The sequence below is a fragment of the Hoplias malabaricus genome, chromosome 14, assembly GCF_029633855.1.
Source record: "Hoplias malabaricus isolate fHopMal1 chromosome 14, fHopMal1.hap1, whole genome shotgun sequence".
NCBI lineage: Eukaryota > Metazoa > Chordata > Actinopteri > Characiformes > Erythrinidae > Hoplias > Hoplias malabaricus.
The window spans coordinates 28093336-28111041 of NC_089813.1; the positions used below are offsets into that span (position 1 = coordinate 28093336).

General features: G+C 37.5%; 1 protein-coding gene across 3 annotated transcripts in view; it reads left to right on the top strand.

Annotated features, from left to right (window-relative positions):
• Positions 1 to 17706, top strand: part of sema3gb (sema domain, immunoglobulin domain (Ig), short basic domain, secreted, (semaphorin) 3Gb) — a 63645-nt gene that overhangs the window by 12651 nt on the left and 33288 nt on the right. For 2 of the 3 annotated variants that reach the window (XM_066643455.1, XM_066643458.1), the window contains exon 1: positions 5609 to 5860. The exons of the other annotated variant lie outside the window; for it this stretch is intronic. The gene's annotated coding sequence lies outside the window, so the exon portion shown is untranslated. Of the gene's footprint in view, positions 1 to 5608; positions 5861 to 17706 lie in introns of those variants that run through there. 3 annotated transcript variants of the gene reach the window in all.

Genomic DNA, 17706 nt, shown 5'->3' on the forward strand with positions numbered 1-17706 from the left:
GTATTTTTTTAATATAATTTCTAAAAACCTCAAAACCACTCAGATTGCCTTCTTATGAAGTATGGCACAGTTTCCCAAAAACATCTTACTGTCAGGATTATCTTAACAGGGAGAGTGTTCAATGTGAAGCTCATGCTACCACTTAAAAATATTCTTTGTTCTAATATGCTTTTCGGAAACCCAGCCCTGTTTTGTAAGTTTTGTCCCAAACTATTTCCTGAATGTATCTAAATATTAAAAAATATATAAAGCAGCAGCATTGGGTTAATTTGCCAGAACAAAATAATGGAATGTGGAATGGAATCAAATGGAATAAATATAAAAGCTGATTACAAGATAAATCTTGCAATATATCAGTAGACAAGAGGTACAGAAAGTACGTGAATGCAGTACATACACGAGTTTCAGAATTTATCCATCTCACTGGTCCTTTTCAGTGACCTTACTTGGAGTACCATGTAACTGTGCCATTCACACATGCTTGGTGGTCTGAGGCACCACCCAAAACATCCTTATAGAGACAGACCACCTGCCCAGGACCTTTTTTTCTTGACTATAATATCCAAAAACAAATGTGGCAGTGTCATGTCTGGAAAGGCCTCTTAACAGATACTGCAGACATGTCGCTATTGTCTGCACCCACTCACCCAAACCATACTCCCTTTCAGTCAGCCCCAATGCCCTCTGAGTGTAAACTTGGCACTACTGCATGACTATCATAGCAGGTAGAGGACTCCCTCTGAGTGCTTGTCAGTTAAATGCAGAGTATTTGTAGCAGCAAAGGAGACTGAAAGGAGTGTCTAAAGTGAACAGTGCCATGATTGATTGAAGGGTGAAGGGTTTGAGGGAAGAGGGTGACCTCCACACAAAGGCCTAAGCAGAGACACCCAAATTGTTTTGGGAGGGGACAAGCCCCACATGCACACACATGCATACTCATGCACACAAACGAACTGGTAGACATTGTGAGCATGCACTAATGTGAAGGCTGTCTTTAATCCTTCTCCTGGTCACCCTGTTTTGCCTGTTGTGGCCCACCAGGGCCATACACGAAGGAATCTTGAGAATTCTCTGTACTCTTTTTTTTCATGTTCCCTGGCAGTGCAAAATAATGGCTCATTCTTACCAGTGAACAGTGTAAAATCCCTTTAACTCTGCGTCTCTTCCTCTCTGTCTCACACAGACACGCACACACACAGTGGAGTGTTCGCCCAATTATCTGCTCTTCCAGCATGGTCATAATGACAAACTGGAATGACACATTTAGTAAAGTATTGCTTATATGGTGCTTGAGCATTTCTCAAAATCAGTGGCAGTAGCTAGGATATTACAAGCTCCAAAAGTGGACCTGAATAATAAAAAAGGACAATGTCACATCAACTTTGGGTAGTCATCTCATTGTAAAAGGAGTGCACACAAATGTGACATTTGAAAATGTAATTTTGTGCATGTAAAAATATCCTGGAGTCAGCATTATTGTTTGAAGCTTGGTTAAATATTGTTATGATTGGGCTTTTCTATGTTTTAATAGCATAAAATCTATACTATATGTAAAATGATAAAAAGTAGTTGATTCTAATTTATAGACACTTTCAGACAAGAATACTGCCTTTCCAAAAAAGACATATTTCTGGCAGCAAAAAAAGAAATCTGCCTTTGAAAGTGTTTTCTCTTATTCATCACAAACCTCCAAGGTGTTCAGAGCTGAAAGAGTGTTGAAACTCCCAGTGCTTTACAATGCCCCAAGGGTAAAATGGGGAGTGTAAGCTTTTAAAAAAAACCTAAAGCTGACAAAAACCAAGCTTTCTTGACAATGACATTCATAACACAAATGAAACTGCTCAACTTTTGAAAATTTCAAGGATAAGGATGCATTAGCCACAGCTGGAACAAAGAGAGATTAAAATATACATACAGCAAGAGATTAGAATTTATATAACATGTTCAGATAGCAACAGAGTATTAACAGTAACATAAAAGAGAAAACAAGTGATACATGTTTTAGCATCAATTAACTGATAGTCTCTTTCTTTTTGATCTGATGCTGTTTTTTTTTTGTCTTTAGAATACCTGATGGAGCACGTTCCAGACTGAGTTTTAAAATCATCAAATGCATTTTAAGTGAAAATATTAATTTAACCCATCCATGGCAGTGAACAAACAAACACAGACACACACACACACACACACACACACACACACACACACGAGTCTTGTAACCATTAGGCAACTATTAGCTTTGTTATATATACCCTTTCCATTTTCATTTCAGTCATAAGTAATAGGACTATTGGAAATACAATTGTGTCTTGGGAGGTTGTGAGTCATTGTGCCATTAGTTCATGAATATGAAAAATAGCAAAGGCCCTTGTGGTTACAGTCTACTGGCAATCTGAGAACTGAAGCAGTGGCAGTTGCAGTAAAGCATTTTAATTCTGAATGAATCAATAAGAAACTCAGAAAAAAAAAAACCTTCAGTACATTGTTGAACAGCAAACAAATTGGAAGCTAATCAAATGAACACTCTAATTAAAAATATTGCGTCATAACCAATAAACCACAACAGTATATAAACAACAAAAAAATGCAACAACGTCTCTTTTTAGCGGAGCCTGTGGCAGACACCACACAGCCCTTCCTCAATAGTAAGCTGTCCCAGGGACCACAGTATCAGTCTAGGGTAAGTTCTTAGAGTGTGTTAGAGTGGGTGCCCCTCTGGCAGTGCACAAGTGCTGGTTACTCTCATGTCCAGGTGCAGCAGAACACTCTCTGCCATTTGCAATACTGAAGGCGTTGTCCTGCTCTACTCCTGCTATTGCCGCTGTTGCCTTTCTCTGTGTCTTTGCTGGGGTAGCCAACAAGGAGAGAGGAATGACACTTGCCGATCACTAACTAAAACTCATGCTCAGAAGATATCTTCCCAACATGAACCTGATGTTGCTCATGTCCACTCTTCCTCCAGTGATATGTAGTGATTGGTATCTATCAGTGCACTGAAGTTATTAACAGTATCTCAGGTTAGCCACAGCCCATGTCTATGGTCCAGCCTACCCCCAACACTGCAGCGGCGTGAGTACTGCAGAGCTCCTGAGCACTCAACTAATGTCGATGTGTTTCATCTGTCCACTATTTTAACCAATCATCTGCTGGGCCTGCTATTTCCATCAATCATCTGCCTTAAAATTCACTGATGAATCACTGGATGGCAAGGACAGTGGCAGGGGTGGTGGGGTGTAACAAGTGGTAGGGTATAACAAGTTGTGTGGTGGTGGGGGGCTCATAACACAGGGAGTGCTGGATTTACACACAACAACAAAAAGCCAACTGCCCTTGTTCACAGGCTAATCTCACCTTGAATTTTTATACATGCATTACTTAAAGACCACTCTCAGGGTTTGCATATTGACTACTAGTTTTAAAAAGCGTATGTTCACCTGAATTTCTGAAACCTGCATGAACAGTCATCCTTAAATATTACCTTATCGCAACCCTACACTTAATGCTAACTCTAACTGCAACCTTAAACTTTCCATTCCAAAAGATTAGAAATAGCAATTTTCCAAAAGCTACAAAAATACCATGGCAGCTTCTGGTCCTTGATGAATACTCTCAATAACATCTAACCCTAAACCTAAACTTAACTCTAGCCCTAAACTCACCATTCATTCATTCATTCATTCATTCATTATCTGTAACTGCTTATCCAATTTAGGGTTGCGGGGGGTCCAGAGCCTACCTGGAATCATTGGGGGCAAGGTGGGAATACACCCTGGAGGGGGCGCCTGTCCTTCACAGGGCAACACAGACACACACACCCATTCACTCACACCTACGGACACTTTTGAGTCACCAATCCCCCTGCAACCTGTGTTTTTGCACTATGGGAGGAAACCGGAGCACCCGGAGGAAACCCACGCGGACACGGGGAGAACACACCAACTCCTCACAGACAGTCACCCGGAGCGGGAAACGAACCCACAACCTCCAGGTCCCTGGAGCTGTGTGACTGCGACACTACCTGCTGCACCGCCGTGCCGCCCCTTAACTCACCAGTAAACATAAAATAACTACAAATTATAATGACACAAAATGGGGTGCTCTCTTTATATATTTAAATTTTAGGAGATCTTGTTGCTTGTCCAACAGTAAACCAAACATCCCAATGCTACATGAACACCAACATCTCTTTTGTGCAGAACTTGCTGGGAGCTACTCTGCATGGCCTTGTTCCCTGTGCTCCCCACCACATGCGGAGCCTGTGGCGTATGCTACAATATGTTCAGTCTTGAAGAAAAACAGTGAAACAATAAAAACTATAATCCCATATATGGCTATTGCCTTAACGGCAGAACATAACAGAATGACCATTTTAATAGAACAAGGAGGTTATAACTTAATAAAAAATAACATGTCACGCAGAGCATTGATCTAAGTGAGTTGAAGCCTTACCTGTAGCAAAATGATGGAATGAACAAAGACTGAAGTGAACAGAAGCATTTTAACTAATCAGATTCTATGCAGTGTTTGCTGCAAGACAATTATATTAAACATACTGCTTAAGTTACTAACACTACAGAAATGTATACCTAATAATCATTGATTAGAGTGCTTGTATGTTCACTGATAAAATGATTTGTGACCATTTTAATTAAAATAGATATAGCATGAGGCTTTTATTCTTTTTTTTTTTCTTTGTGATATCTTAACAATTATATTCCTCTGATATTCTGCCAATTGTGACATCATAAACCAGAACATCATCATCTGTTATGCTTAATGCATTTCAGGGTCATGGTACAAACCAAAACACCACCTCTACATTTTATATTATGTGATTTTATTTTATTATTATTATTATTGTTATTATTATTATTTAGTATTTCTTAGAAGTTGGAGCCTTGAATAACTTCGAAAAAATATGTTTTAGGCCTAAATATAACTAATGTCTCAGATATCATTCAGCTTTGGATATCTGATTAAAGTCACCACCACTGTGAACAATACTGACTAAGAATGGTACATATTTTCTAGAATGGTACACATTCAGAATGACTTATTTGTGAAAATTAAAGATTTATGTTTTTACAGTCATTGCACAATTTCCTTTTAAATATGAAACCACTCAGCCTGAAGATTTGAAGAGGAGTATCTGGGCATCATGAGCAGAGTTAATAACAATATCTGAGTCAGTAGGCCCATATGGGACTTCGTCCGCGGGTTATAATTAATGGTTTTTAAACTGAGAGATTCATTGAGAGAACAAGTCTAGCTGGGGATTAACCTAATTGTGGACTGTACTCTGGGGCTGAGGTTTCCATTGTTACTTTCTCCGTGTCTCCTCTCGCTGGCGTAGATGTGGTTAACTCCCTGATTTTAGCAAGGAGGGAGGGAGCCTGTGTCAGGAGTGGCAGCGGTGGAGCTACAGCTACGACACACGACCCAACACACATTCACATTCGCTCATACACAAACACACTTACGTACCCACACTTACACACACACCCACACACACCTGACTGGAGTCCTACAACCAGCAGCTCCCCTTTGAGCGCTCTGGACCTGACACAAGGCGCTGTGGCGAAGGAAACATGTCGGAGTTTTTGAGCTCGGCTGCAGTTTAAAGAATATTACTTTTACTTGGTGTCGAGTGGAGTGGGAAAAACTTGGGAACTCGTGGCAAGCACGAGAAGAAGCCCGGTGAAAAGGGACCAGCATCAAATGGACACAAACGCTGTGGGTTTCGCGGGTTTTGAGTGTTTTGTGCGCGCGCGAAGAAATCCCTTCGGTTTGTGGAGGTCTTCGTCCAGTGGGACGGAATGTGACGCTTAACGCTCCCGGTTTGGAGTTACCTGTCACAAAAGTGAGTCACTTTCTCCTCTAAATGATTGCGTTCAGAATCAGTTGAGGTCTTATCTGACTGAAATGGCACTGTCCGCTGTACTGTGGGAATGTTATTTTTCAGTTGGGGAGAGGGGGATGGCTGCTCTAGGTGAGTCCGTTGGTGCGCGCACTGGGTTTGTTAAACCTGTTTTCAACGGCTGGGGTCCTCATGCTTAAATTTTTTACCCTATACAGGTTCAGCTCCTGCGGTTATTTTGCGGTTATGATTGTTCAAATTATGGATTATGAGTGAGAGCCTTTTTGGAGGTTTACCAACGAAGTCTCCATCAGCTTTAAATGTTCCTTTTCCCTTAAACTCATCTAACTGTTTTGGTACCTCTACAATATACTGACCATATACAAGGCTTATGAAGTTTATTAACGGTTAGTAAACAAGTTATAAACTTTTAAAATCATGAATAACCCATTACTATAATGAGCAACAGTGATAATTTCTGATTAATTCAGTCATTAATGACAGTTATAATGCTGGCTGTAGGAATCATAATCAACTCTGACATCTAAGATTTTTCAATAAATATAGGATTGTGGGCTCAAGCACACATACTTTTAGCAAGCAACAAGTAATTTGTATTTTTCTATTATTATTTTTAATGTGCTTTAACAGTTATTTCATCATTTGTAATGCCTTGATGACAGTTAATAAGCCTAATCTAATTTTAAACCCTCTCGTAAGTGTAGTCATAATACAGAGTGGTGCCAGTTTTTCCCCTTTTTTCTTTCTAAGCTTTGAAATGTCCAAATGCACATTGCATGTTCTTGTCAACTCATGAATTCCATGAACCCATTAATCATTTATGTACCACCTTGGCTAAAGTGGTTATGTATTATGTATTTAAAGTAAAAAGTAAAAAAAGTCAAAAAGTTAAACAATTTCCTGTCTTTTTGACCAGCATGTTTATAAACTGATATGGTGTCAGGACGATAACAGTTCCTAGTGTGAAAACTGTGATTAGCATACAAACCCCATTTCCAGAAAAGTAGAGGTGCTGTGCAAAATGTAAATAAAAACAGAGCACTTCATATACAAACCATTTCTATCCTATATTTATCGGGAAATGACACATAAATAAATTGGCAATAGATTTGTTGCATGATTAGGTTTAAACTGAGAATCTAGGATAGGTCTGTGTCCTTCAAATATAAAGATGTGGAGGGATTCATTACTCTGTGAAAGACGCTGTGAAAGATTGCAGCAATTCAAGAATAAAGGTTCTCAATTTAAATTGGTAAAGAACAGGGATTTCATAATATACCATTCATTCAAAGATCCAAAGAATCCAGAGAAATCTGTATATGCAAAGAATAAGGCTCTAAAATTATACCATACAGGCAACATTCGGTATTTGAAATCACTGCATGGGCCCAGAAACACTTTTCAAAACCATTGTCTTTTCAAAACCATTATCTTTTCAAAACTTTTCAAACCATTTCAAAACCAGCACCACAGCTACAAATATATATATAAACAGGATTCAGATACACTGCCATCTTCTTAGGGCCCATGTTAATTTAAAATAGACTGAGAAGAAAATGTGTAATGTGTCTGGCAAATCAGAATTTGAAATTCTTCATGCATGCCATGTCCTCCAGTCTAAAGAGGACAGGGAAGGTCTCGCTTGTTATAAGTGCACAGGTTAAGAGCCTGCATATAAGATGGTATAGTGGTCACAATTAATGATGAACTATATATACAGGTTTTGTGGCAATATATAGCCAGCCAGGTAACAGCTTTTTTTTTGTGGAAGACTTTGCTTATTTAAGTATAACAGTACCAATCCACATTCTGCATTAATTACAACAGGGAGGCTCTGGTTGCTAAACTAGTCCAGACCTGCCACCCATTGAAAAACAATTTGTGTATTACGAATGTGTTGCTGGCATCAAATTCAAAATTGGCAAATATTATTTAAAAAAACAATAAACTTTCTCAATTTCAACATTTATAATTTTGTCATTGTACAGTTTTCAATCAAACGCAGGGTTTAAATAATTTGCAGATCACTGCAATTTGTTTTTATTTACACTTTGCCAAGCATCACCAAGTTTTTAGTAATTGGTTTTTTAAATAGAGGCTATATTCTACTATTCAATTTTACATGCAACATGAACTGACATGAAATATGTACAACTTGAACTTGAAGTTAGACTGACCCCAACATCACAGAGCAGTCCTCCACATCACAGGGAAGCCAGTGCTGTTTGAACTTACACAAAGTTCAGTGTACTTCTGTCCTTGAAAAAAAGCTTGAGCAAGTATTTTTAGCCAGTTTTTAAAAGTGTTTTTATTTTGCTCATAGACATACAGTGAATAATGTGCTGAAAGTTGAGCAACTACTTTTATCAAACTTTTTTTGCTGGGGTTTGCTGTAAAGCACTTGGCAGCAGCACTTGACAAACCTCTCTGTGGTTTTCAGATTACAGCTGTTTTGAATTGAGTGTCCTTCACTCTGGATATTAAAGGATGTGCCTATACAGATGTCTATTACACAGACAACCTTTGGGAGTCAACACTTAAAAGCACTTATAATAAAATAGTGGTAAATATAAAATCTGGGGGCTAACCTTTTTGCTAAAACACAATCCTAAATAGATGAATTATACAGTTTATCTCAATTAGCTATAGACACTACAGCAGAGTGCAGCATTTAAAACATCTTGCTTTGGATACTGTCTAACCATAGCTTACCAGTATCTACATATTAGACCTCCAGCTTGAAGGGCAGACAGATTATATTAAATGCTGATGTCAGGGCCATGTATCATTAACAGCATTTTCTTTTAGTAAGAAACAGCTCTAAGTTATGTATCATTTTATTACTTCTACTCATATTAATGATGGCTTTGATTAAAAATATCTGATAGCCAGTTTCGGTTACAGGCAAATAAAACTAAATTAAATCCTGATTCTTTTAAAAAATCTGAAGTATCATGTAATTGCTTTTGCAGAGAAAGGAAGGTAGGTCACATGATCACAGCAGTAACTATACTAATAAGTAAAACAAGGCAGAATTTGAGGTTTTAAATGATGTAAAGTATTTATTTTGTCTGGTTAACATAACATGTTTCATTGTATATTTGAATAAAATCAGTTTGATTTGATTAAATCAAATGATTTAACTGATGAACACAGGTTTTCATGAACACAGGTTGAACTGATGAACCTTTTTTGCAGTGCAATCCTTAAAGACGAAATTTAAAATAATGTGCTTTCACCAACTGTTAACTAAATTTGCAAATTGATGTTATTAAGCAGTTATTTTATCACTACATCCAAGTATCACCCAAGTGATACTATATAACCAGCTATATAATGGATAATGGATATATAATGCTTTTGGGATGCAATGCTTTAATAAACAGGTCAGATAAACAGCTCATACACTTAACTATGTACAAAAAATTTTTTAGTTGATAGTTTCATGTGTAGAAAACATGAAATGTTTTTGCATGTGACATTAAACTTAGAGTTCTTTTCACAAGGAACATGATCTAAATGATCTAAATCATGAATCAGATTGTTGTTGGCTTAAACGTAGGCCACACATGGCTTGCAAAATGCAAGTCAAACCCTAGAATGTGAATTACGTATTTGCATCAGTGCATAGTAATAACTATATTGATGTTAATCATAAACCCAACATATGAGTCAGAAATTCAGTGGAATTCAGGGAGCGAAGCGAGATGCTGTCTCATCAATTATTCATACCAGTAAAATCGAGGTTGAAGAATAAAGTGGGGGGAAAAAATCAATACACAGGCATCTTGCCCTCAGGACTTTGCTCTGTCTAGTTAAGCTCACTAGTCCATGTTGTGGTATCACTGACAAGCTTTGTGAAATATTTATCCCATCAATGATAGACAGCTTTAGTTAGATGCAGCATGTGATGATGTGTGTATGATGTTCATTTAGTTTGTGAAGAATATTTCACATTTTGTGTTGGTACTTTGCTACAGATGTAGATGGTCTCTACAAGCTGCCTTTTGGTTCTTGCCAATTTTATACCAAAGTTCTTTTAAAAATCAAATTTAGTCTGAACACTTGTTAAATGTGTTCATCAAGATTGGAAATCTGCTGGTGTTAGTGATTGAAATTGAATACCAGAAAGGCAATATTTCATGTGGAATTTAAAATATTGTGGACTTAACAAAACCATATACGAGAGGGAGTGCTATAATGTGAGATATTGTGAGATACTGTAGTACCTCAGTCATAGATTATTTCAACAATGCAAATATGTTTAATCAAAGTATAAACCTCAAGTATGGTATTGTGGTTGTACCACAATTCATTTATTGCCGTTTACTATTTATTATTAGATTTAAAATAAAGAGAACAGAAAAATTGATTCCTTTGTTTATCACCAATCTGCAAGGTAATAGTTCCATTCTCTCAGGCGCCCCACTGCTCTCTCAGACAATCTCAACTATGTCATTATATACTTTGTATAATAAGGATTCCACTTACACTAGATAAAAACTATTAGCCTAGACATATTTGGAGTCCTTTAGTTTAGAACCAGAACTACAAGACTATGTTTGCCAACAACCATAAATTAAATTCAATAGTCACTGAGAATTCCAAATCATTTTTGAAAAAAAACGTCACTAAAACTTCTCCCAACCCATGAAAAACACATTCAGATCATCGTTTGGATCATACTGGCATGTCAATGTGGTTTTGGACTTCAATTCTACTTCCTGTGAGCTATAAAAATCCTTTAATAATTTGACACCCTGATATAGAAATAAATTAATTAATTAATTAAAAAATACTGTTGCAATAGAATTTTACTGTAGTATATACCCTGATAAGTCATATTCACACAAAAAAACAAACTCTAGACAAATTAAGAATAAACTTGAATAGCTTATGGCTATCTCTTTAAACTCAACACTATTGCACAGCTTAAATGTTTACATATCTATTGGCAGTGTTAGCACAGGTTAAATATTAGTGTACTATATGATAGTGAATAGGTTTTCTTTCCCCTCCCTTTGTTCACAGTTGTAACAAAACCACCAAAGCACGAATTCCAAATGATAACTTTGCAGAAGACTTTAGTATATTCTGATATTCTTAGCTTTAAAAACACCCCAACAGTAATATAGAGATATATAAAGATATATACAGACTGAAATAAGCAGTCGATGCCATGGAGGAGCAGTTCTGTTCTGAAACTGCAGTGTTCCAAAAACATTCATTCATCCATTCATTCATTTTCTGTAACCACTAACGCATTTCAGTGTTGCAGTGGGTTCAGAGTTTACCCAGAATCACTGGCGCAAGGTAGGTACACACCCTGGACAGGGCGCTAGTCCATCACAGGTGTTCCAAAGACAGTCTTATCATTAACCTAAGAAACAAATCCTGTCAAATTGCAGGGCAGTGAAGGCACAGGTATGAAGAATGCAAAGTGTAGCGTTACATCTCAGCCACTTTTAAGGCATTGGGGGATTTTATTTTTGAAAATTACTTTCTCAATAGAGATGTGATTTTGGGAGTTTAAACATTGACTGCTGGGGGCTTTAAATGTAAACTATAAGACCATAAATTCAAATAACTTTAAACTGTGATTATTGGTACATTTACAATGAAACATTGCTGTTATCAGCCCAAGATTATTTAAACAAAATGAAAAATGACAAAATATTGTCATATTAGATTAATAGTTTTAAGCCACAATAAAACTAATATTTGATGAGGTAACATTTAGAGCTATAAATAAATATATAAATTATATATATATATATATATATAAAGCTGGTGTCTCTGCATTGCAAATCAAGTGGATCTAATCCTAATTTTTAAAGTTTAAAATGTTCATGTTTTATCAACAGAAAAACAATATTGAATATTGGCCTACAGTTATAATGGTACATCCATGCATCCTAGCAGTAAACTTAAGCTTCATGACAGGTATAATAATAAACTCTACACTAAATAACTCATGTTGTTATCATATAGTAAGAAGTACAGTGATGTAAATTTCAGCTTATTTTTCCCATTCTTGATTCATAGCAGATTTTGAACCCAGATTTTTAAACTTATTTTTCCTCAGTACTTTTCCAGTGTGAATTTGCACGTTTTTCATATGAATAAGTGAGAACCGGTGTCTGTAATTAATTAAAGCAAAAACATACACATACATATGTCATCATGACAGATAGATTTAGGGAGATAAAACAATGAATCACATTTATAAGCAGCAGCTTCCACAAGTTTCACAACATTCATCAGGTTCCTTTTCCATAACATTTTTTCAAGACATGATAAGGAATATTTATAGCTACAAAAACATGTTCACAGACTGTTCCAAGTTTAACCCAGAGCACTTTTCATCATTCTAGTCATAGGGCTGCATGTTTTCTCAACTTCTATGAAAGCTAGCTGGCTCTCTGATATCACATTTAGAGGCTTTCATTACTCCAGCAAACCTCCCCCTCATGCTTTGTAAACTAATTATGTAAAATTCCTGCATTTTTAAACCATGTTTCACCTTCACAATCATCCTTAATCATATATCTTATATATATATATTTCTCTGCTGGAAATGGAAAAATGAAATAAATGGATCCTCAACAGACATTTTGATCCCTTCATTTTAGGCAGAACCGTTAAAGCTTTAAATTTACTTTCTGCCTCTGAATTCAGGTCGAACTGAAGTCAGATGGATTTCCTTGCTCTGATACTCATTTAGATACTTGCCTGGGTTTTATTCATCATCACTTCAGCCACACTCTCTGCCTCACATTTGTCATCTAAGGCTCTGCTTTCAGCCAGTTGCGAGGCTGCCCCTCTTACACACACACACACACACACACACACACATATATATATATATATATATATATATATATATATATATATACAGACTTACTCACACACACGTTCTTTGCTCTCCACAAATACAACAGGCCTCTTGAGACGGTTGTCATGACAGCTTGTGTGGCACTGGTGGGGGTCAGTCGGGGGCCAAGAACTGACTCTGGGGGTCAAGAGGAGGGGGAAGTGGGGGCACAAGTGATAATTTAGTGATACCACTGTGGAGATGGCAGGGTGCCACTTTTCTAATAAGTACTATCTCACTGCAATTCCCGTTTCATCTCTCGCCTTGTCTTCAGTGGAATGAATTTTGCTCCCCTTTCATCTCCAATCAGACTGATTGGCCTTTTCTTTGTTTACAGATTATCACAAAGAAAATCATGTTTTCCATGGCATTGAAACACAGCAGTTATATTTTACATTTTGTGAAATGTCCATGATGAATGGACCAATCTAAATGCTCCAGGCTCAATCTCTATAAACATATTTTAACTTGCATTAGAAGTAATTGCTTTTTATTTCCTTTAAATATGCTGGAGATACTTTTGAACAGTGCCGCAGTTCTGGACTGATTGTTGTGCTTTATGATAGGGGTAGGTTAAAGTGAAAACATTCATTGTCTGTAACCACTTATCTAGTTCATGGTCATGGTGGGTCCAGAGCCTACCCAGAATCATTGGGTGCAAGGCGAGAACACACCCTGGAGGGGGCGCCAGTCCTTCAGAGTGCGACACACACTCACAGCTATGTGAGTGTGTGTGTGTATGGACACTTATGAGTCACCAATCCACTTACCAACATGTGTTTTTGGACAGTGGGAGGAAACCCACTTGGACAAAGGGAGAACACACCACACTCCTCACAGACAGTCACCGGGAGTGGGACTTGAACCCATAACCTCCAGGTCCCTGGAGCTGTGTGACAGCGACACTACCTGCTGCACCACCGTGCCGCCAAGTGAAGTCAGACACAAATTTGTTGATGTTTGTTTTTATACATTATGTGGACTACTCAGTGACTATTGAGTTCAAATGTTTGTTAGCAACAATAGTCTTGTAGTATATATTTTATGTGGAATCCGTGTATAGTATTATACAATGTATATAATTGCATATTATACCATAGTTAGCTCTGACCCCGCAATGTGATTGGAGACCTTCTTGGACTGCAAATATTGCATGATAAATACACTTGGATCAAAACTTTTCAAATATTACTGTGCTACATAAACACATAAACTAGCAATGATAACAGTGCTTACAAGACAGCGGAATTTTTATGAACAAGCAGATCCTTTTTTTTCTCTCCTCTTTATCAAAAATTGAAAAATAAATGCAGATAACAGAACGATAATAAACATATATGCATTTGAGGTTCCAGCTATAGGGAGATTTATTTACACCTACACCAGAGCCACCCCCTCTCTACATTGTCTTAATTATTATAAACATGATAATATATATTGTAAATATATATATTGTGTTTGTATATGTTCTTTCAAAACAGCACCCAACAATGTAAATACATTTTGGGTGTACATCAGTACCTCTAACATTAGAAAATCTTTTTTTCTTCTGAGATATCAATGCTGTTACACCAATGTCAACGACTTCTCTGTTGTCTGTTTCAAATTAAATATTAATATCATACAGATTTTCAGATGAAGTTGTATGTAATTTTAAAACCACACATCTTTGAAATGGTAGCTCATATAGTGACTTTGAAGTGGTCATTAAGAAAAAGGAGGTCTATGTAAGCCTGATGGTAGCTCATTTGCTACTGATGATCGCTACCGTCAGTGGAAGACATTACCCACGCTGAATATACTTTATATGCTTTATGCTTTATAAATAAAGAAATCACAAGGCTTTTGTATGTATGTGTGTATCTCCATAGACATCAAAAGCAGAAGCACCTGACGAGACTTTAGAATGTTAACCCCCCCTGTCGCCCAACTCTAGCCCCTCCTAATTCTGGTGCCACTTTTACGGGGAAAGGCACAATACAGGGGCGTCAATGACAGTGAGCAAGGGTGGCTAATCCCTGCAGCTGTCAGCCCAGGGGGGTATTAAGCCTCCATTCTGAAGATTCTTGGGCCCTAGCCAACCAAAGACCTACTGTAGTCTATTTCAAAGCCCATGGACAACCAGCAAGTCTATTCTCTTTACTAAGAGCGCTGACAATGGAGAGAAAAATGAAGCCATCTCGCCATGAAGTCATATGAAAGAGGGCAATAAAAGCCCTCTAACACTTGTGCAGGAACCATTCTGTGCTCACTGAAGTGTTACACTAGTCTGTGCCAGTGTTCTGATTGTTTCCAGAATAAGATATCAGATTTTTACCCTCATTTACCATCCATCCCCCAACAACGCCTTCAAGTTGTGTTTTATGCAGCCAAGAATTACAACTTTACTTAGCTATCATGAAGCTAGTGGGAAGATGGCCAAACCTATTCTGCTTGATTTTCCTCCTCCTAGGAACATATGCCTAGTCATTGTTTTTTTTTACACTTAATAATTCAGTGCCCTTAATCCTAGAAAAGCATAAAGCAAAATATGACATAAAATTTGGCATCCATCATAAAGCACCCTGATGTTGGAAAACAGCTGTGAGCTATGAATAGTCAGGCTTGTTGTTGGGGGGTGGGTAATTACTGAGGAATCCAATGTTTATCATGCAAATGAAAAGAGTGGGGCCCATCAAAACAGGTGTCAGAATGCAATGGAAGGCCTGTGCACTCCTTCCCCCGAGTAAAGTCCTCCTAATGCTCCACACCTCCATTTGGAGCATTACAACACAACGGCACCACTTTGAGGGATGGAACTCTTCTGTAGGAGGGTGGAGAGAGATTACAGGGACAGGCAGAGTTCATGCCTGTGTGATGAGTGGGGGGGTGGCTGGGTGTGTGGGGGGTAGTATGATGCAGTAAATAAGTGCTACATGATGCAAGGGTTCCAGTTTTACTGTGCTGCTGGGTGTGGCCTCTTCTTATCCCCATTGGCCATGGCCACTGCATGATAGCTGCTGAACCACTGCTCACCCACCATTAGAACTCTGTTCAAAATACTATTTTTGTCGTATATTGTGATTGAATAGTTTTTTTGTCTGTGTTTAGAGGAAGTTGTTAAGTGTTTAGTGTCAAATCAGCAGTTGTACTTTGAAGGAGAAAAGTACTCTTTTGATTGGTGCAAATGGTTGCTTCACTACTGCCTGACACTTGGACTGATATACAGCCTTAGAAGAGTGGTGGTGAATCCAATTTTTTAAAGTGGAAAGGCTTAGCTCACGACTCCAAAGTTCAGCACGCCACATTGCTTCAATGCTACGCCACACACCCTTGTTCAGTCGCCAGCTGTGGACTTGGAGTAGTGCCATGGTTCTCTCATCTGTGGCATGCACTTAACCGTCTGACAGTAGAGAGTTTACATTTATGTGAAAACCACTCTAACCCCTTGAACATGGACATGAAGCTACTTCTGACAGTTAGAATACAAACATTATACAAACATACTGTTATATTTAAGCTTATGTGTAAAACAATTAATCAAATTTTATCCGTCACAGACATGATGCTCATTATCTGTCATATATATCTCTAAAAGACTTATGTTTCAGCTTTGACTCATTAGAACTGATTCAAACGCAATACTTAAGTTACATGACATAAGTAAATGCTGATTTAATTAAACCTTCAACATGGTAAATGATATAACGTATTGTTTCCAGCCATTTGTGTCTGTTTAACACGTTTTATGAGCAGATATTACTGCTGAGCCATTCTCCTGCAGCTCACAGCGGTGTCAGGTTTGTAATGTCTCCAAATAATGAACATTTCATTAAAGTAAAACCTTCAGTCGTATGGGGAGAATTTCATTTAATAAAGAACTCTTGAAAATCCATAATTTTGTAGAGTATGCAATATATGATGGAGAAAGCTATACATACTATTAAAATTAAAGACAAACACTTTTTAAACATTTAATTTTCTGAGTACAGGTCTTCAGTTCTGTTCATTACACTGCAAGTTGTTCTATAATGAAAGCAGGGTTATTTAGGGTTTTAGTAGAGGTTGTACAGTGCAATGCCGGCTGTTAATAACAAGACTAAACAAAAAAGAATTTGGCTAAAGCCTTGAGATATGACTTAGATGAACATGAGCTGACTTGTGAACATCTTTGGCCACTATATGTTATGTATAAAATCTTGCAGGTGGAGGGGGGGACTTCTTTACAATTTCCATTAAAATCAGAAATCAGATCTGGAAATAAAAATGTACATATATTTTCTTTTATGAAATATATTTTCTAATGTAATAATATGTCATTTTAATAATTACATCTCAAAGTTATCTGCACATCTATCTAAAACAAATGTGAAGTTAGACTTCTGTAAGTTTTTCTGACCTTGCGTTGATCTACACACTGTAAGTCTGCCATTCTGTCAAACTCACACTCTTAGCTGAAGTTATGCTTTTGAACAATGTCTCTGAAAGATGAATGCTGAGCTTATGTCAGTGCCTCACCTTCAGGCAGTTCAGATGTTCACTCTCTAACTGCAGTGAGACTTTACTCCTCATGGCACTGACGAGCTGCTGATGCGTATAAGCACAAGAAAATGAGGAAAGTGGCTGGGAACTTTGAGTGGAGTATTGTTTCATATGTATGTTTTATAGTTATAAGATGGTACACATATGAAACTTTTCTCTAAAAGAACCTTTTTAAGGCACACAACTAGAGTTTAGATCTTTGTTATGTTTTTGAAAGTATATTTGCATTATTTGTATTTTATGGTGGGTTTGAGTCCCCGCTCCGTGTGACTGTCTGTTACACTGAGGGTGTCTGAAAGGAATTTGGTGTGTTCTCCCCATGTCCGTATGGCTTTTTTAATAAGAGCTTGAGGCAACAAACAACAATTGCTGGAATCTTACATTTACTAAATTACAGTCCCCTTAATGTTGCAGTTAATTAAAAACGGTCATT